At 49.0% G+C, this 26,993-nt stretch overlaps 1 protein-coding gene across 3 annotated transcripts in view; it reads right to left on the bottom strand.

The window, feature by feature from the left end:
• The window catches only part of Dock5 (dedicator of cytokinesis 5), a 189,478-nt gene that overhangs the window by 145,942 nt on the left and 16,543 nt on the right, over positions 1-26,993 (bottom strand). The gene's annotated exons all lie outside the window — the stretch shown is intronic.

The following is a 26,993-nucleotide window of genomic DNA, read 5'->3' as shown; positions in this document are numbered from 1 at the left end:
GTGACCTACTGAAGTGCACCAGCCCCCCGAGGGAAGTGCGAGGGCCCCAACTTCTGCAGCCACCTGTGAACCTCAACAGAGGAGACCTGGTCCCACCTGCAGGCAGCACATGCTGTGAGAGTCGCGCACAGGGCAGGCATGTGCACCCTCACCCGCCACTCACCCCCAGCCCATCCCTACAGGAAAGTGCTCAGATTATCGGGGCATAGGACTGTGCAGGTGAGGAGAGGACTAAAGGTGGGTCTCACACGACCAGGGCTCAGCTTTTAGTCACTCACACTTGACGCTAGGTTCACCTCAGACCTGTCACTCTCTATCTCCACTCCTGACACCATGGATTAGCCTTCCTCACCTGAAGCTCAAGATTACTGCCTTGGATTGTTCTGCCTCCAGTCTCCCTGCATGTATGAAACAGGACAGATAATGACACCACGGGGGCTGTTGTGCAGAGGAAAAAACATTTCCAACACTTAACAGGGAAGTTTGAGCTCTCACGGGAGCATCACACTATTCTGCACACTCCTGCCGCATCTGAAGTCTTATTATCCAGCTCCAAAATCTCCCAATAACTCCTATTTTCTACCAATGCACGTGACTTAAGAACTTCCAAAGCTCATTCCTGAATTTTTTTTTTGTTTTTTTTGGAATCCCCCCGTTTGAGTGGCCCTTGCTACTTTCCTCCATGTGACTCAATTCTCTCCATAAACTAAGTTTACAAAAGGCTAACTCAACCACAAGGAGGCTGGATCATCTCAGCCTTCAGTGGAGGACCATGTTCAGCCTGGTGCACATAATTTGGAGCTTAATCAGCATAGCCGGCTCGTGAGGTGACCTGTCCAGGTTCCCCTGGGGCTCCGTGCAGAGGTGTGACCCCACCCACCCAGGGGCTCACATCTGGCAAGGTCCATGTGCCACAGACTTCCTCACACTGGGCCTCCCGAAGAGGGATGCTCAGCACTCACAAAAGAGGAGCTTTATCTATCAGTCCAAGACTTTTTTTTTTTTTTTAAGTCATCGATGGACCTTTATTTTATTTATTTATATGCGGTGCTGAGAATCAAACTCAGTGCCTCACACGTGCTAGGCAACTGCTCTGCCCTGAGCCACCACCCCAGCCCAGTCTGAAACTTCTCTCCTCTCAATGAATCTTCAGAGAGCTATGGTACCCTGTCCCATCTGGACGTCACTGGCAGGAATGTCATGGTGGGAATTGGCACAGCCTCCTGATGAAGAGGGCTGATTCCAGGGGTCTTCTATTGACCATTCTGTGGTCCTTGGAAGACACTGAGGGAAGGGTAAAGTCAGCTGCCTAAGCTTAGCGCCATCTCCCCTCAGTTCCCTGCCAACGACTTGTTATTACAAACATCTGAATCTCGTGTCTGCCATCTCACTCATGCTCGCTCTTTCTGAGCTTTCCGATTTTCACTTTTGTTTTTTATCTCTTGCTCTGTGGACTCTGGCCATTCTCTGCATAAAGAGGCTTTATTACCAAGAACTGGAAACAACCCCAAATTCCCCCAGAGAGAGAATGAATGAAGGAAGGAGCTGTGGGACATCCATACAACGGACGGAATTCGACTCAGCAACTGGAAGCACGATGACAGATGCACGTGGCACGAATGAGTGGCCGACTCAAAGGTCACGGGCCCACTGTGTGGTTCCATGCATGCGTCACTCTAGAAAAGGCCAAACTACAGGGAGGACAGGGTGGTGGCTGCTGAGGACAAGAGTGGAAGGGGCAGATTACCAGGAGACCCGGGGAAGGGACCCGCATCCTGACTGTGATGGGGCCCTGTGACCGACTGAGTGCCTGAGTTCACAAAGTGGCCTGGAATCACCTGTCAACAAAAGGTGTCCACATAATGGCTTCACTGGATAGAGGGGGAAGTAGGTTGGATGTGTCTTCACATCATGGGAGAAAAACAATCCGGGTTGGATATGTTTTTTGTTTTTAAGAGAGAGAGAGAGAGAGAGAGAGAGAGAGAGAGAGAGAGAGAGAGAGAGAGAGAATTTTAATATTTATTATTTAGTTTTCCGCGGACACAACATCTTTGTTTGTATGTCGTGCTGAGGATCAAACCCGGGCCGCACGCATGCCAGGCGAGCGCGCTACCACTTGAGCCACATCCCCAGCCCTGGATGAGGTTTTTAATGTTAAAAAAAAATCACACAAGTGCTCAAATTTAAAAAGAAACCTACAGAACAATGGTTTTTAACTTTTCTTAGCTGATGGCCAGGTTGAAGGACAGAAAGACTGAAGGTCTGGACCTATAAAGATGAAAATGTCCACAGGACAAAAGGCCACAAATGACAGGAAAATCAATCACAAGAGAAATGACAGAAAAATGTGACAAGATGATAAACCAATCACGAGGAAAAAGAAAAGCTTTTACTCAAGAGGAAAATGAGCTAAGAACACAATCACAGAAGAAATAGAAATGCCCGCAGATGTGTTAGAAATGTGTATTGCCTGGGGCTGGGGCTGGGGCTGGGGCTGAGTGGCAGAGCACTTGCCTCTTATGTGTGAGGCACTGGGCTCGACCCTCAGCACCGCGTAAAAATAAATAAAAGTCCATCAACAACTAAAAAAATATTTTTAAAAAATGTCCATTATCACCAATACAGCAAAGTGGAAATTAATCAGCAAGATATTTGAAGCATGGCAGCACCCACAGGTGGGAAGGCAGTGGAGGACGGCACTTAGTGGACACGTTGACCTGACCTTGGCACGGGCCTTCCGGAAACACACCTTGCACTTCAGAATGAGCAGCACAGGGAAGCCCCAGAGACAGAATCACAGGCTCGCAGCTGGTGAGTGACAGGAAATGGTCGGAGGCAGGTAACCTCCACCCAGGCCAAGAAACAGAACAGCAGCCGCTTCCAGAAGCCTCCGTCAAGGCCCATCCTGATTTCCTCCCAGATATAACCCAGGCTCTCCATACAACAGACTTGTCTACTTTCCACCCTTATCTGTGGGTCCTTATCTGCTCTAGACCTACAGATACAACCTTTTTAGAGTTACTGATAAGATGTCCATCATTTTATTCTAAATGGAAAAATATATGCTCTAGTATACAGAATGCTCCATTTTGTTTAATAAATGTGTTCAAATGCACAGAAAGATGTCCTCAAGTTCACATTGTAGTAATTATGTATTCAGAATCCTTGAGAAAAACATGATCTACTGCTTATTTGGTTGAAAACGATGAGCACAGAAGATTTCTTTAACCTGAGTTGCACAAACACATCTGCACACCAGCTCAAATATGGTAGATAGAAAGATGATCAGAACCTCAACCGGATTCTTTAAAATAACTGAACAAAACTGTTTAAAAGTTCATAAGGAAAGAAAATATCTGCAAACTGCCAAGAAAGTTTGAAAAGGGAAGGAGGCAAGGAATTTTCCTTTTGAGAGACATTAAACTTCTACGAAGTTTCTGTATATTCAAACCAATTAAACACTTGCCACAGAAATAGAAAACAAACAAACAAAAAATAAAAACAGCAGAATCCAAGAGTCTAGAAAAGTATCCAAATACATATAATTATGGCATTTTAATTTAATGAGAAAAACCCTGGCATAATTAGCTATTTACCCAAGTGGGAGGAGGGAAGAAAAGAAAAACAGATTCTTGACTCACCCTTAATACACACAAAAAATGCAAGCAACTGATTTTTTTTTTTTTTTTGAAACCACGGATTAAACCCAGGGGCGATTTACCACTGAGCCACATCCCCAGCCCTTTTATATTTTTTTTTATTTTGAGACAGGGTCTCACTAAGTTGCTTAGGACCTCACTAAAATTGCTGAAAAGTTGTGATCTTCAGGCCTCAGCCTCCCAAGCTGCTGGAATTACAGGCATGCGCCCCCGCTCCTGATTGCAACTAATAATTTTAAAAAGAGACTTAACTTCATGACCACAAATATGAAAAATCACAGCAAGTGCTGCTTCAGGAGCAGGTGCAGTACCTGGCCCCGGAGAGGAGGTCACCAGCAGGCCTGTCACAAGGCACTGGTGTCCATGTGAACTGCAATAATCGGACCTAGCAAACACTTTTGGAACTCAGAAGATTCAGAGCATCTAAGGAAATGCAAAAAAAAAAAAAAAAAAAAAAGCCATTTATTGCAGCTTTGTTTGGCAACAAAACTGGAAATAACCTGAGGGCTCAGAAAAAGGAAATGGAATCTATCACAGTGCACATACGCCTGGGTAAGCACCCTTCCTGAGAAGGTGGGTCAGGCTCCTGGTCACTGACCTGAAAAGGTGTCCCTGGTATGCTGCTAAGTGGACTAAGGGGCGGGGAGCGGGTGGGATTGCTGAGTAATGTATGCAATGTGATCCTTAAAAAAAAACTCAGGGCAGACAGAAAGCAAAAAGCAGCCTGGTCACCCCGTGGGCTTGCACGCTCACCGAGACAGGTGTGGATGATGCATGCTACCCTCTTTCTAAATTTTACGTTTTCCTTAATTTTAATTGTGGTAAATACTCATGAAATTCACCATCGGACCATTCTTAAGTGTAGCTGAGTAGCGAGGTATGTTCACATTACTGGGCATCCCATCTCCAGGACTTTCTTCATCTTGTAAACTATACTTCTGTGCCCATGAAACATCCACTTCCTGTTCCCGTCTCCCCCCCAACCCCTGACAACGACCTTTCCTCCGTTTTCCCCATGAATCTGCCCACTCTAGGTGCCTCAGGGAGGTGGAATCACCTGGTATTTGTCTTTGTGATGGGCTTACTTCACTTACATGTCGTTATCAAGGGTCATCTGTGTTGCTGCATGTATCAGAATTCCCTTCCTAGCCAGGTGAGACGGCGCACACCTGTGATCCCAGCAGCTTGGGAGGCTGAGGCAGGAGGATCGCGAGTTCAAAGCCAGCCTCAGCAAAAGCAAGGCGCTAAGCAATTCAATGAGACCCTGCCTCTAAATAAAAATACAAAATAGGACTGGCAATGTAGCTCAGTGGTCGAGTGCCCTTGAGTTCAATCCCTGGTACCAAAAATAAATAAGTAGATAGATAGATAGATAGATAAATTCCCTTCCTTTTTCAAAGCTGAATAATAATCCATTATATATAGGATACTATGTTTTGCTCCTCCATCCATTGATGGGCATGTGAGTGGTGACTGTAAATAATGCTGCTATGAACACAGGTATGCAAGTATCTCCTCTAGATTTCACTCTCATGTACCCGGAAGAAGAGCTGCTTCATCACATGGTAATGCTATTTTTAGCCTGGTGGGGACTCCATACTGTTTTCATAGGGCTGCAGCACTTCATATTCCCACCAACAGTGTACAGGGGCTCCGATTTCTCTCCACATCCTTGCCAACACTTGTTTCCTGGTTTTTTGTTGATAGTAGCCACTCCAGTGGGTGTGAGGGGATCCCCCAGGTAGTTTCCATCTGCGCACGATTAGTGGTGCTGAGCATCCTTCCATATGATGGTTGGCCAAGGACATATGAAATGTCTGCTCAAGTCCTTTGCCCATTTGTTAACTGGGTCATCTGGGGTTTTGATCGTTACACTGCAGGACACCAACCTTCTTAACATCAGTTGCCTGAGGAGAGAGTCAGGGTAGTTACAATAAAGACCATGACTTTTTCTTTATGTGCACTGCTATAGTTTGGATCTAAAGTGTCTCCAAAGGCTCATGTATTAAAGGCTTGGTCTCCAGCCTGTGGACTCCTGGGATGCAGTGGGCCTAGTGGGAAGTTAGGGCATTGGTGTGTGTCCTTGAAGGGGATCCTAGGACCCCAGCCTCTTCTTCTCTCTCTTTGATACCTACCCACCCTGAGGTAGGAACTTAGCTCTACCACATGTTCCCCACCATCATGTTCTGCCTCGCCACAGGCTCAGAAACAACAAAGCCAACCAATGGACTGAAACCTGTGAAATCATGTAAAGATTTCCTCCTTACAAGTTGATTATGTCAGGTGTTTTGTCACAGTGACAGAAAGCTGACTAGCACATATGCATATTTATATGAAGAAGAGCCTCCAGCTGGGCCCTGCAAACTTTGTCTCCCTTAGTTGAAGGCAGATTTATTCTGACTTCATTTGTACCTTTTCAAACTACAAGGGAATGAGGATTCTAAGTGGCACACGTCCTTGCTCTTTTTCTTATGGTTATACAGATGTCCAGGGTGAAAAGGGATTTGTGCACACACGACTATCACAAAGAATACGAAGAACTCAGGGATACAGTAGGAATGTGGGAAACATGGAAAGTGCTAAAGGTGAGCAGGCCTCGATCATTCCCTCACCAAACAGTAACCGAGTGCAGCCTTGCGTATGTCAGTTCCTGGAGAGCAGGAAAGGACACTCAAAAAGTTGGAAGGGGACACATGCTGTGCACAGTAATGCTGAGGAAGGGCAGGTAACAGGATGGTCAGGGAGCTTCAGATATGATGGGCCTGTTTGACAGGACACGAATCCAACACTTCATCTGAGAGGTTCAGGGCCTCAGTACCTAATGGAAATTTAACCTCAGAAAGAAAGATTCTGACAAATCTAAACAATCGTCTACCCAAAGGGGACTAAATCCCCTTAACATGGACCCCAGAAATATGTACTCCTAACAGTTTTCTTTTTTTGGCCATATCCCCAGCCCTTTTTTGCATTTTATGTATTTTACTTAAGTTGCTTAGGGCCTTGCTAAGTTGCTGAGGCTGGCTTTGAATTCGTGATCCTCCTGCCTCAGCCTCCTGGCCACAGGCATGGTGCCCGGCAAAAGCAACCCACTCTTCTCTTTCATCCTTAGGTCTTTTTTTTTTTTTTTGAGCCTCTTTGTTATCTGTACTGGAAGTCCTTCCTTTGTTCATTTTCTTGTCATGAAACATTTCGGCACATCCACTTTGTTCAAAGGCCTAAGACCCAGAATCTTGGCCCGTGGTAGCTGCTGGTGGAGGAAGGACCCACTGAGTAACCAACTCCCGGGTTCCAGCGCTACCAATGGAAACCCAGAGCAGGAGCCTGGGGGAACAGCACCCGGGCAGGGGGAGAGGCCACCGGAGTGAGCCACACAGAGAGCCCAGTGCCAGGCAGGGAGGTGACAAGGACGCCCAGTGTGGACGGCACTTGTTAGCCAATCTCCTCACGGCTTCTCCTTCCTGTCGGTGGGAATACGCATTTCCCAGCCAGGCGACCTGGTGACCCCAGCCTTCCCTGATGCCTCCTTAGCTGTCAGGAGCCGCGTGCCGGCTAAGATAAGCAGGTCCCAGGGAAGCCAGGGCCTCTGCTGAGCGCCAGAATCAGGTGGAAGAAAGGAAAATTAGGGAGAAGGACTGCACTCCAACGAGCACCAGCTCTGCGTCACGGCGACCACTAGGGTTCCTGGGCTTCGTCCGATCTGAACAGGCAGATGGGGAGATCCTCTTCATTAGCTGGAGACGGGGCACGTCACGCCTTTATTTACACTGAGAAAATAAGGAACTGCCTGAGACAGGTGCAGACTCAGCCACCTGTCCCCTAAGAGAGCTACCATGTCCCCCATGTGGGTTAAACATACAACCCACCAAGTTAAGTTACTGTTTGGAGGCCGGGGAACTGGTCACAGTGATAGGGCTGAGACCTGAGGCTGTGGTGAGCCTCTCCCATCTCCTCTGAAATAATACTGGGATTATTCAGAGAAGGAAAAATCTGTCTCCACCCTAGAATCCGAACCGAAGCACGATCCCTGTGCTAGGGCCTCGTAGTGCTCACTCCCGATCGGTAATGGTGCAGAGTGGACCCGCAGGAACACAGCGTGTCCTCAGAAAGAGCGAGGGCCAGCGGGGAGCCAGTTCTCTCTGCTCTCTGAGGGAGGGAGAGAGGACAGGGCTGCTTCTCCCCAGAGACCATGAGGAAGAGCCCTGGAAAGTAGACTAAGGGTGGCCAGGGCATCGGCAGTGATAGGACCAGGGTGACCCGCATCAGGTGGGTCTGGATGTGAATCCCAGCTCTGTCGCCCGCTAGCTCTGGGATCCTGGGCAGATGCCACTTGTCTTAGCCACCACTGTGCGTTCCTCGCAGGGCTGCTGCGAGGACCAGGAGGGAAGGCACGCAGAGTGTCAGCGAAGCCCTCGAGTAGCCCTCGGCTAACAGCCACGATGACCAAGGTGGAGCAACCAGAACGTAAGATGTGGCAAGAGTGGCCAAAGCTTTGAAAAGCTTCCATCCAGATCTGATGTCTGGAACATTCTTACTCTTTAATCCAGTAACGTCGCGTCTCAGAAACATTCCTTTAGAAAGAAGAGGATTTCAACATGAAGTCTCAAAAAGAGTGGATAAGCTAAAGACCTAACAGTAGTGCAGGTTTCAAAAAGTAAACTGTGGAGGCCAGATGTGGTGGCTCATGGCTGAAATCCCAGAGGCTCAGGAGGCTGAGGCAGGAGGATGGCGAGTTCAAAGCCAGCCTCAGCAATGGCAAGACACTAAGCAACTCAGTGAGACCTTGTCTCTAAATAAATACAAAACAGGGCTGGGGATGTGGCTCAGTGGTTGAGTGCCCCTGGGTTCAATCCCTAGTACACCCCCCCAAAAAAAAAAAGAATGAAGAAAGCAAGCCATGTGGGGAGACTGACTCTGTTATGAAGAGGAGAGAGGGGCAGGCTGTCAGGAAATGGGGAGCCATGAGAGACAGTGTAACCAAGGACAACATTCCCCACTCCTCTGTAAGTCCTGACAATGATCCCTCCTGCACCCTCACAGGAGACATGAAGAGCATCCTCTGTACAAATGGAACAGGAGACTCTCCAGTCTCGGGAACACCACACAAACAGGACAAAGAGGGGCATGTGTTAAAAGGGGCTATGGCCCTGCCTTTTCCCACTGAAGGTCAAGCGTCCAGGCTGCAGGCTAGTTCTGCCTCCATGTGAACCTGGAGGATCGGACTTGCCCCAAAGAAAAGGCTACAGATGAAGGCAACTGAAAGAGTCAAAAGAAAAACAGGGGGAAAAGCCAATTCAGAGTGAAACCCACCACTCACAGCACACCCAGCCTCACAGAGAGCACCAACCGGCCTTCAGTTCCTCATCCCTACATAAGACAAGCAGCGGATACCCCGGTTCTCTAACCGGAACATTCTTCTATAGCCTAACAGAAGGAAGGGATGGAGGGAGGGGGAAAGGGAAGAGAGTGCCAAGAGTCAGAAGAAAAACTAAAAAAGTACTAAGAAAAAGACCTACAATCAATGATATCCCCCCAGAAACAAGATGGAACACCATATCTATAAAACCAAGTTGACAGTAGAAAAAGAGATGAAGAAAACTTGAAGGGTCAATCCAAAAAGCCCAACACCACTGGAGATTTCAGAAAGAAAGAACACACGGAATGGCGAAGAAGGAAGTATCCTAATAATGACACAAGGAAATTTCCAAGCAAGAAACATACTTTCCACAGACAATGGGACGTCTAGCAGAAATGACTGAAAGGTGACTCACGCCAAGGCATGCCATTGTGAAGTTGCAGAACAGAGACATGAAGGGAAGATTCTAGATCCTCCCAGAAAGGAAACCCAAGTCTCATTTAAAGGAGACGGTCAACAGTGACTGTGGACATCTCAAAATAAAACATGGACGCGAGAAGACGGTGGACACTGCGTACACCATTGTGCAGGGACATCCTTTCCAACCCAGAGTCCTACACCCAGTCAACCAACCGTCAACCAAGCGGAAAAGTGGAATCAAGGCATTTCCAGACATGACCTCTCCTCAAGAAGTTATGGCAGGACGCGATCCAGAAGAAACAGGGAGTAAACCAACAGGAGAAAGACAGAATCCAACACTGGACACAGGCACAGGGAGGTCCCAAGGTAATGGGGACAGGAGGTCTCAGATGACAGCCTTGGCCAGATAGAAGGAACCACCATGCCGGACAGAAAAAAAAACAGATAATGCTCCAAGAGAGGGATTTAAAGAAAAAACCTGCAATTGACAGGTTATCTGACGGGCTGTTTGGAGGACATGGAAATGAAGCAATTACTAAGTCCAGGAAGAAAGGTGTGTACCAGGAGGGAATGGAGTTGGAATCCACATTTCATTCAGCTGAGAATACCTGAATAGTAACAGCAGTGTGAACACTGAAGGTGAACTTAACAAACCATCTATGAACACAAGGAGCAGAAACGGACTCGTGAAAGAGCGAATGCCCACCACCAACAGATAAGGGAAGTAACACCTGCGGTGGCTGGAAACTGGGGGCCTAACAGGAGGGGTGGGGACTACAAGGTGGTGGGGGCAGCCTCACGAATGGAATGTCACAGGAGTGGGCCCAGCACTGCAAGGGGGTTTCTGCGTTCTTGCTCTTGCCCTCTCTTGCCCTTCACCTTCTGCCACGGGATGATGTAGCACAGAGGCCCTGCCAGGCACTAGCACCTCACTCTTAAGACTTCCCGGCCTCTAGGACAATAAGAAATAATCCCTGGCTGGGCGTGGTGGAGCGCACCTGTAATCCCAGTGACCTGAGAGGCTGAGGCAGGAGGACTGAAAGTTTACGACCAGCTTCAGCAATTTAGCAAGACCCTGTGTCAAAAACAAACAAATAAATAGGGCTGGGGATGTGACTCAGGGGTCAAGCGTCCCTGGGTTCAATCCCCCCCAAAAAAGAAAGAAGAAAAAGTAAAGAAATAATCTGTTCTTCATACATTCCCTAATCTCAGGTATTCTGTTACAGCCACAGAAAACAGACTGCTAGCTAAAACTGATGCATCAAGAAAGAGACAGCAAGATAAGCATGTGTAGAATCATCTATGCGAAAGCCGATTTAGAAAGGGGGCACAGGGGTGTGAGGTAGCCTTGGGTGAGATGGAGGGGAAAGAAAACACCGTTAGCCTTGTAGGACTCTTTGGATTTTTGAACCCACATGCCTGAGTTGTGATAAAAATGATCATTACTGCGGTCACCCAGGCTTCGAGGCCTTGCCACCCACATCTTTTCACAGAAACCTCTTGGCCAGCGCCAGCCTTCATGACCTCCCAGAGGACCTTCAGCACTGCCACCGTGGAAGGAATAAAAGATCCTACCAGTGAGGAACAAGGATTGTCACCAGAGCCACCACTCAGGTTGGATCAGTGACACCCCCTTGGACCAACCCAGCCTTCCCTGGATCCTGGCAGCTCAAACTTCACAGGGAGGCACTGCGGAGGCCGGGCCGTGCTGAACAGCACCATGGGCACACAGGGGCCCTGGCCGCACGCACCTGGGTCAGCAGGCCAGGGCACGCTCTGCAGCCACCACCATTCTGTCTGCAGCCACCACCTGCCCTGCAAAGCAGCCTCATGACAATCAGCCTGCATGACACCAAGCTGCGGATGCCTACCCTCCATTCCTGTCAACAGAGGCGTGAGAGTCCCAGTCACCAAGTCACAAACAGTATCACTGTCACAGAAAAGGAAACCACCAAGTCCACTGTCACAAGTTCCAGAAATGCTAACTGTGTAGGTCAGGACCTCCCAGGACCCATCCGTCCATGTGCCACTCCCATGATGCTGGTTCTACTGTACACCATCTGCAATACATTTGCCTGCATCCTCTTAAATTAACACACTGACCTTCTAATGTATGTAGTTCAGATTTATTTGAAATAAATTTATTTAAGCCTATTCCTTTATGTAACGGGAAAAGTAGCACTATTTCTCCAGAAAGCAATTATAACAAAGAAGTATAACATTAGCACACGCCAAGCGCTATGGTGTACACCTATAATCCCAGCCACTGGGGAGGCTGAGGCAGGAGGATCGGGAATTCAAAACCAGCCTCAGCATTGGCGAGGCACTAAGCAACTCAGTGAGACCCTGTCTCTAAATAAAATACGAAATAGGGCTGGGGATGTGGCTCAGTGTTTGAGTGCCCCGGGTTCAATCCCAGGTACCAATCGCAGGTACCAAAAAAATAAAAAATAAAAACAAAAACAAAAAACATTAGCACAGCTTGAGTACCCCTAATCCAAAAATTCAAAATCTTAAACAAGAAACCCTCTGGGCTTAAGCATTTTGGACATAAGAGAATCTGTGGTCACGGTGGCTACAAGACCGAGACTGCAAACGTCAGAGATGGGCTGCTGAGAACGCCCCTGAGTCTTCCTAAGTGGTGAAACCACGTGTGCTGAAAGAGAACGTCTAAAAACATTTTTCCTCATTATGGGATCCGATGTCGGATTAATGCCAAGGGATACACCTCGAAAACTGGCTCTCTGTGTTAGTCAACATTCTGTCACCGTGACCAGAAAACTCAACAACTCATAGGAGGAAAAGTTACTTTTGGCTCCCGGTTCCAGAGATTCAGTCTGTGGTCAGTGGACCACTGCCCTGGGCCAGAGGTCAAGCAGACCATCATAGTAGGGGGGGGGGGGGCAGAGGAAGACAGCTCAGCTGCATGGTAGCTGGGAAGGGGGCTGGGTATGGACAAGATAAAATCCCACCTGCCCGCAGTTACCACCCGGCAGACCATTCAATTATCAAGACATCCAATGACTAATCCACCGACGAGGCCACAGCTCCCATGATCTAACCATTCTCCCTCTATCCTCCTGTGTTGCCGGTCACATAAGCTTTCAGGAGACACCTCATACCCAAACCAGAACATTCTGCCCCTGCCTCCAAAAGCTCATGTCCGTCTCACAATGGAAAATGCATTCAGTCCCTCTGCAAGCGCCCCCACGGCCTGAACAACGCAGCATGCCCCTGAGCCCAAGTCCAAAGGCTCCTCTGAGACGCTGTAAGGCCCCGTTAGGACCAAGAACAAATCACCTATGGCCAATGGACAATGGCGCAGAGCAAAGAATTCTGCAAGGGAGAAATAAGGGTATTAAAAGAAAGAGATGGGACCAAAACCAGCTGGGCAAACAAGTTGTCCAGCACCTAGGGCCTATGGTGCTCGGATGGGATTCCCAAGGGGCTTGGACGGCCTGCCACTCTGACCTCACCAGGGGCAGCCTACGTGGCCTCTCAGGCCGACTCTGTCCACAGGCAGCAGCCTTCCTCAGCACATGCCCCACATCCTGGGGTCTCCCAATTCCTGGGGTCTCCGTCCCAGCTTTGGCTTCATTCTTAACAGTTCAGGCTCCGCCCTCCCAGGAGGTGCCCACGGGGATCGTGGCCCTGCTACATTCCGCCGGCTTCCCAGGCTTTCCTTGGAAAACCCGGTGGAAGCCCATGACCCCCTAACTCCAGCATCCTGTATTCTTGCCAACTTAGCACCACGTGGGTGATGCCAAGGTCTGCCACCAGCTTGGGCCTCTTTGGGGACCTTGGCAGCGGTGGCCTCTGAATGCCTGAGCAGCCGAGCACAATGAACCAAATCCCCCGATTAAACGACTTTCCAGCAGGGCACCCCAAGGTCTCTCAAATGAGTTTTCACTTTTACAGCCAGGAGCCCGCCTAGGGTGTGGTCTGCTGATTCCTGAGGGCCCCCTACCGTCTCTCTGCTTCTCTTTAGGGTAGTGATCTCTGCAGCAAACATACCTTACAGGGCCCCAGTTTTACATGTCATTTTCTAGCCACACTGCAAGTTTTTCAAAACCTTCCCGTGTGCTTTCTGCTCCTGATTCCCACGGTAAACCTGGCTTCAGGACCAGCAATACCCACGCCACTGCCCGAATGCTATTCTGCCTGGAAATGTTCCCCATCAGATTAAAGAGTCCATCGCTTTTAAATTCAGCCTCACAGAAAAATCTCAGGACATGGACAAAATGTAGACAAGTTCTTTGCCAGTATGGAACACATGTGGATGCTAGGCCAATTCCCAGGAGGGCTTGTTCCTGTCCAGACCCCCGTGAACACAGTCTTGACTGCCACATTCCTCCCGGATCGTTGGTGTTCTGAGTTCCCACCAGCACTGCCCATTAAACTCTGCTGATCACATTCTAAGGCTTCTCCAGCCTGCATCTCCAAACTCTTCCAAACTCCCCCAGCAAACCAGTGCCAAAGGCTTCCGCACCACATGGTCAGGTATATCACAGCAATGGTCCCCTCCCAGTACCGACTCTCTGTGTTCGTCAGCTTCCCGTTCCTAAGACCAAAATACCTGTTCAGAACAACTTAGAGGAAGAAAAGTTTATTTTGAGCTCATGGCTTTTGAGGTTCAGCCTAGGATCAGCTGACTCTATGGCTCTGGCCCTGAGGCCAGGTGAAACATCCTGGTGGAAGGGCGTGGCGCAGGAAAGCCTTCTCATGTGGCAGATGAGAAGCAAGAGGAAGGAGGATCCAGGGACAAAATATAATCCCCAAGGGCACACCCCCAGTGACCGACTTCCTCTAGCCATGCCTTCACCTTATAAGGCTAATGATGTGGTTACAGCTCCCTTAACCCAATCACGGCACTGAAGGATGATACTGTGGGCCTGGGTCTAGCATTCCAGATGTCATCAGCTGGCACATAAAGAAGAACCTTGAACTCTCTTAGAAGCTCATCACACTGCGGAAGTCCCAGGAGCAGCAAATGCAGTAAACTAGACTCACTCAAACCTCTAACATCAAATTCTCCTTTTTAAGGTGTTCAACAATAAGGCAGCAGAGATCATCAGAGTTACTTGCACAAACAAGATAGTTGTCAAAATCCACTTCCAATGATATGAAATTGAGTGCCTATTTCCAGAGTTTAAAAAGATTAAGGGAAAAAAAAAACAAAAAACCTAGGATGGACTATTTTTAATTACCTAATAGAAAAGTTTCAATGACCTTTTTCTCTATCCAAATCGGAGGAAGGAATATCAAAGCAGCTGTCACTTTCGATTATGTACATTCTTTACAAACACACTACACTACAGAAATAAATGGGTTTTTTTATGATTTTTAAAAAAGTGTTTCAGGGACGCATGTTTGTAGCCAGACATGTGTTACCAGAAACACCATCAAGGCCAGAGACTGAGTAGGTTGCAAAGGGTCCACTGCCCTCCTGGTGAACGAACTCTCTCCTGCACTGCCCTGCCCAGGGGTGCTGTTCCTCCTTCACAATGACGCCATCACACAGCATACAGGTCGCCATGGAGCCCTGACTCTGCACCTGGTGATAAATGGGCTGGGTGCTGGGGCACCCAGGCATGGAGGAAGGGATTCCTGTACTTGAAGCACTGCTCTCTTCTTGCCCCAACCTTCCAGGATCCAGGACAGGGGACAAAAGGAGGGAGGCTGTTTAGCTCAAAGGAGCTCTGTTCCCACGGAGTGTGTAGACGGCAGGGTCACTCTACCTTATCCACGTTTTAAAGCTGAAATCAAAGTGGTCACCCAATTCCCCCACGCTTTTCAAAGACACACAAAGAGTCAGCCGAGCTATTTGTGAGGCTATTCCCTGGTCCGTATAACCATATCCCGGTGGTGGACAGGATGACTCTCTCTCCTAAAGAGAGGCCAGGATTCCCTGCTTGATGACTGGCACGTCTTTCCCACTCCCTAGTCACAGGTCAGGCTGTGTTCTTCAAGAGGCTCCTCTGCTAACACAGGGGGAAAGTCACCCATGGGGAATGGGTTCCAGGACCCTGAGGGTATCAAAATGTAAGGATGCTCAAATCTCTCACTTTTTGCATATAACCTGTGAACATCCTGTATCCTTTAAATCATCCAGGTCATTTAAAATACCTTGTACAGTAGAAATGTACATCAATAATTGTATTGTTAAGGGAATAATGACCCCAAAAAGTCTGTTCATGTTCAGTACAGACGCAACTATGGCAGGCCTAACCACATTGGCCAGCTGCCGTTGGCTGAATACTTGGATACAAAAACCGCACACACAGCGCCAACTGTATACCCCGCCAAGCTGATGTGAAGTCTTTCATCCTAGTTCACAGCTTGCTACTGGAGGAAGGAAACTGATACCCACAACCTATGTTCAGGTGTGAAAATGACCACTGCAAACAAAAAACAAAGTTGGGTAGGAACACCAACCCTGGTCCTCCTTCTGTGCCTTTACCTGTGACACACAGGGTTTGCAACATAAGTCACAGCCCAGCACACTGTTCCCCCATCAGGTTTCACATTGAGAAAGCACAGAAGGCCGGGGACATGGAAGGTGAAGTGGCTAGTTGCTAGTGACAGAATCCTACAGTCTGTTCATGCAGACCGTAATCAGAGATGCATGTCATCCATATGCACATTGAAGAGATAAACAATGACATGAAAGTTTGTGCTGAAAAGTCCCCCTTAGGATATATTTCAGGATCCCCAATGGATGTAGTTTCGGAACTGAAAATAGTACCAAATTCTATAGAAATATCAAGCACTTTCAATTTTTCACTTCAAGGAAGTACTTCATGGCTTTTGTCTGGCATATCTGAATTGCCAGTATCACTATTCTTGTGTTTTAGAGCAATGAACACAAATAAGGATCCTTGAACAAAGTGCTGTGATCCGGAAACTGTAAATCTGATAACTAAGAATGACTACTGACTAGCTAACAGGAGGGTACCATATACGGTGTGGACCCACTGGACAAAGGGATGACTCACCTCCCAGACAGGATGAAGTGGAATGCACAAGATTTCATCACCCTACACAGAGGGGCAAGTAATTTAAAATTATTGTTACTATTGTTACTTATTAAAGCAGTATTACCATTATTTATTTATTTATGGAGTTTTCTTTCCACTCCATATTTTAAGACCATGGTTGACTATGGGTAACTGAAACGGCAGAAAGGGAAACTGAGGACGAGCAGGAACTTCTGTCCTGGACTGGACACAACCTACGTTCAGGTGTGAAAATGCCAGTCCCCTCCATCAGAGATGCTCACAGATGGAAACCCCCACTCACATGCCCTGGAGCCCCTGCCCTGATGCCACCCCACACCCGACATGGGATCCCGGCCTACCTTTCTATGCCCTGTGTACGCCAAACTGAGAAAGAGAGCAGAATACCCAAGGTCCATGTCAAAAGAGGGACAAACCCAGCGAAGAATCAGTTCCCTCAAAGCCGAGGGGCAGGTGGGAGAGAAGAGATCCTGCAGCTGGTTTGCTGCTTAGGCTCAGCCTCTCCACCCTTTCCGAACCGTCCAGAGACTGCTTTGGGCAAAGCTCAGAGGTAGGACAGGTGCTTACCACGTGTGAGGCCCCGGGGTCCCTTCCCAGCTACAGCACCCCCACCCAGCTTTGCCTCAGTCGCAGAGGGAAGCAGGACATTTCTGGCTTCACTGCAGTCATTTTCCAGAGTAAACGTGTCCGTGATGTCAGGACTAGAGTAACTGCAATTCGGGATGTGCATTTAATGTGCATGGCTGCTTCTCCTTGGGGTGCAGGAGGTATGCACAGAGAAAGTTTATCCTTCCCCAGAGACGCTGCTAATTGAGTCCTGATGTGAGAAAGGGACACTCCAGACCCCCAAACTAGAGGAAAAGGAGTCAAGGGAGAGAGTCTCCAGTTTCTCGCGTCTCTCTGAAAACCTTCAGAACAGAGGCACTGACAGATGCCAAGGGACAGTCACAAATAACTTCACCAGCCAGAGGGGGCTGGGGCTGGAGATCACAGCTTTGTTTTGCTGCATTCATGCCTGTTTTCAGGCGGCTCCTGGCTGCAGTGAAACAAAACTGTCTAGGTGAGGAGAGCCTGGGCCACCAGAGACCCTGGGGAGGGGACTGCGCCCGTCCTGGCTGCCCACATTACCAGTTCACTTCAGGCCGGAAACACAAAGGCCTCCCCCGCCCGCCAGCCCCGCCAGCCCTGTGGGTCTGGGCCTGATCCACAGGAAACTTCTTTCTTGATTAGGCTCCCACTGAGCCCTGGGGTTTAACTTTCCTCTTTCATTCCCACCCACAGCCCTGCACTCCTCCAGGGCCCAGGCAGGGGACCTTTCACAACTCGCCCACCCACCGCCACTGGGGGCAAGCCCCAAGGCTCAGGCACAAATCGACTGGGCCTTTTTCTGGGAATGGAAAAATCACCCTTTAATCCACCAGAGAAAATGCTCCTCAAGAGCAGATCCATCCTCATTCACGGTTTTGGAAGGTCAAACTTCAGGGGTCAATTGAACAAAACCAAACCCTAATGTCTGAACTATCCCGGGCATATCTGGGTGGCTGAAGAGGACAGAGGGTGGTGTCAGCCCCCGCCCCCCAGATCACACTGGACTTCCTTTCTCCGGGTTCCCCCAAAGGGGTTTTCAAAACGGTTGCTGGCGAGTCCTGACCTAAACAAAGTCAGGCAGACACTCTCATTACGCGCAAGGCATCGGGCACAGTCACGTGGCACATCTGGAGATTTCCTTTCAAAACACTTTCCAACTGCAATGGGATCCAGATGTGGTGAGCAGGGGCACAGCCAGTCTTCTTCCTAGGTGGCACCTCCATGATGAAGACGCAACCTAATCTGACTCTCCTCTGTGCTTCTTAGATCCCCCACCAGCACTTAAGCTCCTCAGGTCTCAGCACAAAACTTGCCAATTGCTCCGCCCACAGTGGGTCCTTAAAAGCTGGTCCAATAACTGAAAAAATAAATAGAACGAAATTCCGAATCTGGGGGACTAAACACCCACCCAGGTCAGGAACAAAACGTCCCCTGGACAAGGTTACACACAGATGGACTTAGATTTGGAAAACCTTGATCCTCTTGTCAATGAAGACTTCATAAAGCTAAGAGACTAGTTATTTCTTAATACCTAGCTATTACATTTGAATGGGTCTTTACATGGAAGCTTCATTTAAAATCTTTACTGCGTGATAAACGACAGACAGCACTTTGTATTTCAGAAACGACAGCCATTCTCTAGAGCCCAACTCGGATGACGACACACGTTTTATTGAGCACTTGATACATGAGTGCCAGGCTGTGTCTGGAATGCCCCCAGGCATCTGTCCTTACAACCCTGTGGCAGGTTCTAATATCAGCCCTCTTCGTGGATGATGCCACTGGGGGGGACCTTGGGGTGATCCTTGGGGACCTTCCCTGACCTTTCCAGTGGAAAGTACCCACTTCCTTCTCTGAAACCTGATTGACATTATTTGTGCTCGTCTTATGAAACACTGGGTATTCTCTGTGTGCACAAAGTAACTCCGGCTTCCTCCTCTCCCCTCTGCTCCACTTAAGCTCCCTGAAAGTCAGGATATCTTATATCCAGTGGACTCCTAAGAGCAGGTCCAGCAACTGTATATCAGAATCCCCGGGGGAGTTTCTGAAACAAAACAGAACAGAGAGGCCTGGGCCCGGTGCCCTGGAGGCTGGTCTTGGTGAGGGCTCAGACTCCTTCCCTCTAGAAATCTGTCCAGGTGCACAACCAGGCTCCAGGCTGGAAGACCACATTCTTAAATGACCAGCTCACTATCTTGCACTTGGTGGCTAAGGATCGAGCTTATCAAATGAATGGATGGCTTGCTGAACGACCACTGCTATTCCATGTCATCCCAGGATACCCAACTGTTTCTCCAGTGACGCAAAACTGCCATCACCTCAACTCTGCCACTCCCTCCCCTTTCACCTCTTCTCCGCCCACCCCCCACCCCCCGCCCTCTCCAAATTCTCACTGTGCCCTAACCAGCCAAGCCCACCGACTAGAACATTCCACCTCCAGATTCCCAGGGCTGTCACCAGGGGTCTCTGACACCCCATCGCTCTCCACAGCCTCACCATAGCTGACGAGTATTTTCAAAGTCCTTTTTGCTGACACGATACATACACTTTTAATTTGCTGTCTGAATCTTCCCACTTAGGACGCACCCTCCAAGAGGTCGGGAGTCTCTGAGGACACAGACGAGCCTCCCTTGCCACCCGTGCCCTCCGTTTGCAGGGCTGGAAGGATGGAAGCGTCTCTTATGGAGAAAGGAATGGAGCCTGTTGACTATCCTTCCAGGATCCAAAGTCACAGAATTTTAAGAACACAAAAAAATCCCAGGTATCAACTAATTCCAGAATGTTCCATTAGTCCCCAGAGTTTCCTAAAATCGCATGAGAAGTGACACCTACCGACATGTTCATGATTTTTTTGTGGAAAGATAGCTTTCCATAGCTTTCATTATATTCTAAAAGTGGTTTATTCCTTAAACCAAAAGTGAAAAATCCTCTTGGCAACTTCCTTCAAGATAGTTGAAAAATCTAGTTTTTCAAAGAAGCAACCTGCAGGTCACATGCCAAACAGGGACAGGGTTCCAAGCAGTATCCACCTGATCCCTAAAATGCTTCCTCCTTCCAAACCCGCCCTCACCGTGTCCCTTGACTGACAGCGAGGATCCAAGTGGCCAGCCTGTCCCTGGGGACCACTAACTCCCAGAGTAGCTGCTTCGCCATGCCCACAACTAGCCTCAGTCAAAGCAGCCGAGCATGACATTCCCCTTCCCAACAATTTAATCATTCACAAATCTGCGTGTGGAGAGAACACCAGACGGGGTGCAGACCGCATAGCCCAGGCCTCCGGCCATGGCCGTTCCTACCAGCGCAGTCCCTAAAGGGCGTCTCACAGGCCCTCCTTACCAGGCCCCCCGCAGAAATAAAGAACTCATTTTCCTGCCCTGCTCCTCACGGCTCCAATTTTGTCTTGGTTTCCTACAATGGTAAATGCCAACAAAATATGACCCCCCAACACACACACACACACACACACACACACACACTCTCTCTCTCACACACACACATACACTCACACACACACACACACACTCACACACAGCACGGATTCCCAACCAGCTATGCTGGGATGAAAGAGAACGAGAAAACATACTCACGGCCTTTGGGAGGAGCACGGGGAGGGAGGGCAGAGAGACAAAGGGCAGGGCATATCTGAACCTCAGCCAGAAGCACTGGACGGTCCCCTCCTCTTAAGAAAATTCTCCATACCATGTCCCCTCACCCGCAGCTTCACCTTCCCAGATTTCAGGGAAACCACGGTCTGAAAATATTAAGTGGAAAATTCTTTGCCAGGGGCGGTGGCCCACACCTGTAATCCCAGCAGCTCCGGAGGCTGAGGCAGGAGGATCGCGAGTTCAAAGCCAGCCTCAGCAACTGTGAGGCGCTAAGCAACTCAGTGAGCCGCTGCCTCTAAGAAAACTACAAAATAGGGCTGGGGATGTGGCTCAGTGGTCGAGTGCCCCGGGGTTCAATCCCCGGCATCCAAAAAAATAAATGAATAAATAAAAAGAAAATTCCAGAAATGAACAATGCATAAGTTCAGAATAAGTTTTATTATGATACAGTAGAATTGCTCTATTTTGTGATTAGTTGTGGTTAATCGCAGACTGTGCCAAATTTATAAATCACACTTTATCGGTATGTGTGTATATGTGTGTGTACATGCACACGCACACACATGTGGTAAAACACGGTACCCAGGGCTTGGTCCTGAGTTTCCAGGCCTCCTGGGGACTGGGGGCTATACCCCCATGGACAAGCGGAGCCACGGTGTTCAAGGCAAGCTCTGTGAGGGGCTCAGAGTCACATGAGCTTCTCCTGAGGGGACAGAGACTCCCTGAGTCACCCCAGGAAAGGGGCGATTTTCAGACTTGGGAACTGGGAAGCTCAGAACAGAGGTGGCCCTGGGGAGGAGCCCCTCCCGAGGGCTGCGGGGTCTCTCGCCCCATCTGCCCCCTCCCGCCATCAGCTCAGTGTCCTTACAGTTCTCCTTCTGCAGCTTCGACAGCCGCGTGACTTCATTTTGCCCAAGACTCTGCTCCACTCTCCTGTGGCTTCCGGCCACCCTCTGTCCCTGTAGGGAGACCTAGCTGGGTGTGCCTTTGTTCACGCTCCCAGGAGAGGGAATCCAACTGATCACTTATGTCTCGGTGCCAAACCACATGTTCTGTCCAGGCTCTGGAATGGCCTCTGTGGGTGGGGAGGGGCACCAGGGGCCAGTCAACATGGCTGCTGGCATCTCACGGGGAGGAAGGTGAGGCCACCAAGGCCCTTCCTCAGTCCTCTGCAGAGGCCGTGGGCAGACAGGTACAGGAGCCGCGTGTCGTTGGGGATCTAGCCCAGGCTTTGCAATCACATGCTTGTCCTGAGTTCCGAGGGCCAACTGTAACTGCTCAGGAATTCCACGAGCTGTTTGTTAATCCACTGCGAGTTCTGAAATCGGCCACAGTGGGAGTATCTGCACCACAGATGTTGGCAAATGCTACACATTTGGACGTTGTTTTACCACCTCCGCCACCACCACCAAGAGTAAATTTACCAGAACATCACGACAGCACTGGTGGTTAAAGAGGAAGGAAAATTAAAAAGGTCAAGGTTAACAAGTTTCCCCACCATCTAACACCATCTGCACCATTTCCCTCCCCTTCACCCACCCTGTGCCCCCGCAGAACAGCTAACGTCCTCATTATCCTCTTGGCACAAATGCCTGCCATGGAGCCAGCCCTCACCACGCCGAGCCATCCCCTAGCCTTCCTAAAGTGAATGCTCACTGCAACAAAGTCCAGGCTCTTCCTGAAACTCCTCAGTTCCTCAGCTGCAACAGACTGCTCCCCTCAGCTCCTATAACCCCCTGGACCCTCCCACCAGCCTTTCACACTCGGCCTTCCTTCCACGACAGCAGGTGATGGCTTCAGACTCCGGGGTCCTTCGCCTCATGATGAACATCCCAGGACCTCACCACGCCTGCTGCTCTGCATCTTCCAAGGGCTGAGCAGACGCCTCAGCTGGACACCTGCCAAGTACGTGCTCAAGGAGCAGAGACGCTCTACGTCCACGAGACTCCAGTCACGCATCTCTCCCTGCTCCGACCCCTGTGACTCCAGGCCTGAGTGACTGAGCCCTGACTTCTGCAGCAGCAGCAGGAGCACCTCAGGCCAGATGGCCTCGAAAGGCCTGTGCCTGGGATCCAGATGGGATCTAGAAGGAAGGCGAAAACCAGGGATCGAAGTACTGACCTGACAGCCGCAGGGTCACAACTTAAATAACATCAGCCCCCACGTGTACCAGTCAGCGCAGCCTGCTAGACAAAACAGCACGGCTGAGGGGGGTTAACAGCAAAACTGATCTTCTCACCGTTCTGAGGCTGGAAGTCCAAGATCGGGCTGCCGGCTCAGTCGGCTTCCGGTGAGGGCCTCTTCCTAGGTTGTGGACGGCCACCTTCTCTCTGTGTCCTCACATGACAGAGACGGCAAGCCCTGTGCTGTGTCTCTTCCTATAAAGGCCCGAGTCTCCTTACGAGGGCCCCCCCTCATGACTTCAGCTAAACCTAATTATCTCCCAGTTTCCCCCCAAATGCCATCACACCAGGGGCCAAGGCTTGAGCATACGGATTTGGGGGTGTGAAACCAATGGCCCAGGGCCACTTGAGAAGTCTGCGAAATCCACGTGGCAGAGGTGGCGGGAAGACAAAAGCCGCACCTCTTCCACCAAGAAACTTGTAGGTTCGGTTTGTGTCTCTCCATACAAAACAAGCAGTGCTATTTCCACACCCTCATCGTCAAATGTGCCCTAGAAAGTCTTAGATTCACTTAGATGGGTGGGAAGGGACCGCTAAAGGAAATGACAGAGGCACTAACGCCAGGGAACTGTTGTTGGCTGCGAGTGACCTCTGTCCAGGATGAGGCGATCCCCACTCCCACTGGCCACTCTGCACTGGCTCGTGCCCCTGACGGTCAGCGATGACTTAAGCATCTGGCTATCACAGACCCTTGGCTCTTCCTTGCCATGGGCCAAATACTCCTTCTATATGATTAATCCGTTTATTTTAATGGCTCCCCTTTAATTTTCACCTTTCTTTTCTTTTCCATCTGTGTACAGACGTGCCCATGGGGGTGGGGACATGGCCGCATCTGGGGCCATTTTAACCCAGAAAGGCACTGGGTTAAAAGTGAGCGCTTTGAAGGTGTTTGAACTGGGAAAGAAAATGGCCTGGAATGACGGCCAGATTGGGTGCAAAGGGCCCCTCGCGAAGCCACTGCTCGCTCGCGTCAGCCAAGAATTTGGTGTTTCAGAGTTCATTCTGAGGAACAGTGTGTCGGAAATGTAATTGGAAGTTAAGGCACAGTAAGCTCAGGTAGCAAGAACGGGCGCCTTGGTTCAACCAACCACGAATCAAGTTTTCATGTACCCGCTAGGTTTCCACAGAGTGACCTGCTTTTACTTGTTTAGAGTCCTCAAAAGATTTTCTTTTTAATTAATGTCTTAGCTATTTTGCTGCTGTGATTAAAAGACTCGACCAGCACCACTGTAGAGGAGGAGGAAGAGTTTATGTGAAGGCTCATGGTTGCAGAGGTCTTAATCCGTAGACGGCAGGCTCCATTTCTCAGGGCTCAAGGTTAAGACCCTCACAACCCTGTCATTTCTCCTCTGAACCTTTTTGCATTGTCTCACCATGACAATGAAGTTCATCTTTACACTTAAAAAAAGCTGGGCACCGTGGTACATGTAATCCCAGCAGCTCCGGAGGCTGAGGCAGGAGGATCATGACTTTAAAGCCAGCCTCAGCAACTTGGCGAGACCCTAAGCAACTTAGCAAGATCCTGTTTCAAACTAAAATATAAAAAAGGGCTGGGGATGTGGCTCAGTGGTTAAGCACCCCAGGTTCAATCCATGGTACGAACATTTTTACCCTCCTTTTAAATACTTTGGGAAAGATTCCTGAGAGTTTCAGGGAAATCTCAGAACTGGAAGCCAGATGAACGAGATCACAAGGTCAGTCTCCAGTAGAGAAAATTGCTTCTTTGCGCCCCGGGTCACTTAACCAGTCTGAAGAGTGTCCACTCTCTGCCAGAAGTCAGAAGAGATGCTATGGGATTAGAGGCAGCAAGTGAGGAAAATTTGGCCTTGAAGGAATGGGCTTCTTAGCATCAAAGCTTTTTCTACACAAATGAAGAATTCAGGAAGTTGAACTTGACATCAGCTTCAGATCTGGATTTATTGGGGGCGGGGGGGGGAGGGTGTCAATGAATGTGGCCTTCCTAGCACAGCTTAATTAATTAGCAGAAATTTCAAAACCTGAAAATTCTTCATCCTCTGAGAACCTAAAAGGCAGTAGAAAAAGGTGTCTATGTTTTACAGATAAAGAAACAAAGTGAGGTGGACCCCCAGACTGCGTCTGTAATGGAGAACAGAAAACAAGCCCCTAGGTTCCTCATCTTGATGTCAATACCTCTCGGTTACTTTCACTCCCCTCTTACCCCACAACCCTAAGTGCCCCAGAATATAGAACAACGTGCTTTTATGAGATGGATAACTCCTAAACTTTACTTAGAACTGAGAATGAACGTGGAACTCTCAGTGACTCCTTCAGCAGGGGGAAAAAATAACCCCAAATCCTCTAATCTTGCAAAGGATAAAACCCTGCCACTCAAGGCTGCAGATAAACTCAAGAAGATAAAGGCGTGTGTGCTCAGCGGAACACGGAACACGTCACATTCTAGATATTTCTATTTCCTCCATCTGTCGTTTCTTGATAGGAGCAGTTTCAGGAACACAGATGCTACATTTTTCCTGAGGCTTCAAAACTGTTAGTAAATGCTTCCCAACATGGAATTTTGGCCCCTGGGAACTAAAAGAAATCAAACCAAAAGTTAAGAAGGGGGGGAAAAAGAGCAAATGAAAACAAAAATCCACATGTCTGTGTGTCCTCTCTGGTCTTTAAATTTTTTAGTTTTTTGGTTTTGAAGTTTTTTGAGTTTTTTTTTTTTTTGCACAAGGATTGAACCCAGGGGCACTTAATCACTCAGACACTTACCCAGTCCTTTTTATTTTTTTTATTTTGAAACAGGGTCTCACTGAGAAGGTTAAGGCCTTGCCGAGGCTGTCTTTGAACTGGTGATCCTCCTCCCTCAGCCTCCCCAGTCACTGGGATTACAGGCGTGCGTGTGCCCCTGCACCATCTAAAACGTTTAGTCTTTTGGACAGCAAATGAGGGGCTCTGTCTTTCCCTATCTAGAATCGATCCCCATGTCACTGCATTGTCAGAATCAAACAGCCACCAAAGGAGAAAGCAATGGGGCTGATTTGCTTCGTGGAGTGAACTATCTGCTTTAGAAATAAGTCGTCAAAATTCAAATTGAGCAAGCAGACCCACATCTAATTCAGGAGAGAAAATACGAGGCAGATGCTGAATTTCCAAGACTCTTGGCTTAGATCAGAGCTTAGACATGAAAAGAATTCTTCTACGGACTCCAGCCATCTCTGAATCTGAGAGCTTCCGGGTAGACCTCCCAGGAGCTATCAAGCAATCTGAAAACAATCTTGAGTGCGGTGCTAAGACTGCCAGAGATGAACTGGATGCCAACCTCTCCCGAGGCACAGGATGATATTCTGAAAAAGTGTTCCAGGGTGTTCTATCTACAGACAACCCTTGGACTCAGTCTTCCTGGGGACAGGCTCACAGGCAAGCGTGATAATATTCCAGATTCTTTCCTTGATGGATTCGATCTTCAGATTCTGTGATAATCTAGGTGGTAGCACCATAAATGGCCTAGGATTCCTGGTCACAAATGTTTGTGAGTTCATGAGGCTGGAGACTTATTTCCTGGAACCTTCCCAAGCCCAAGAGAAGGAAGCCAGCCACTATGTAGCCCTGCCTACTCTTCCTGAGTGTTTTCTACGTTATTTCTCCTACCCAACCCTCCCACTGGAACACAGGAGGTACTCAGCAGATGGGGACTGCCTCAGAGCACTAAGCAGGTTGGCCAGAGGAGGGGGGACTCACACCCAGGATGGTGTGACTCAATCATCCCTGTTAGTCACTGGGAGTTCATCCAGTTACTCATTCATTCATTCTTCATCCCAGCCTGCCCTGAGTCAGTGAGTACTAAAAAGCACGGGACAGTGAGCAAGAGTCACACTGCCCAGAGACCCCTTGGATTTTCAAACATTTTCCTGGAAGATTCTTGCAAGATGGGCCATATCTGGCCTGGAGGCTTTAAAATGAGAAATATGTCAGGATCTAGGCTGGACCTTTGAGGACAGGTTCAGAGACGAGCAATATTAACTGCTTAGTAATCAGCCCTGCTCCGCAAACAAGGGCACCGATTGCCGGGGAGGGGACCGTCAGACAGCTGCTGCCTAGCAAACTCCAGATAGCGATGGCCAGCTGCCCGCAGCACCAGGAAGTGCGCTAATCTCATCCTACCTTCTCCCTTGGCGCAGAGCCTCCTATGACCTCACAAAGTC

This window comes from Marmota flaviventris, chromosome 3 (assembly GCF_047511675.1).
Source record: "Marmota flaviventris isolate mMarFla1 chromosome 3, mMarFla1.hap1, whole genome shotgun sequence".
In the NCBI taxonomy this organism is placed as follows: Eukaryota; Metazoa; Chordata; class Mammalia; order Rodentia; family Sciuridae; genus Marmota; species Marmota flaviventris.
The sequence above is the reverse complement of the archived record's forward strand: the minus strand, read 5'-3'. Positions and strand labels throughout refer to the sequence as shown.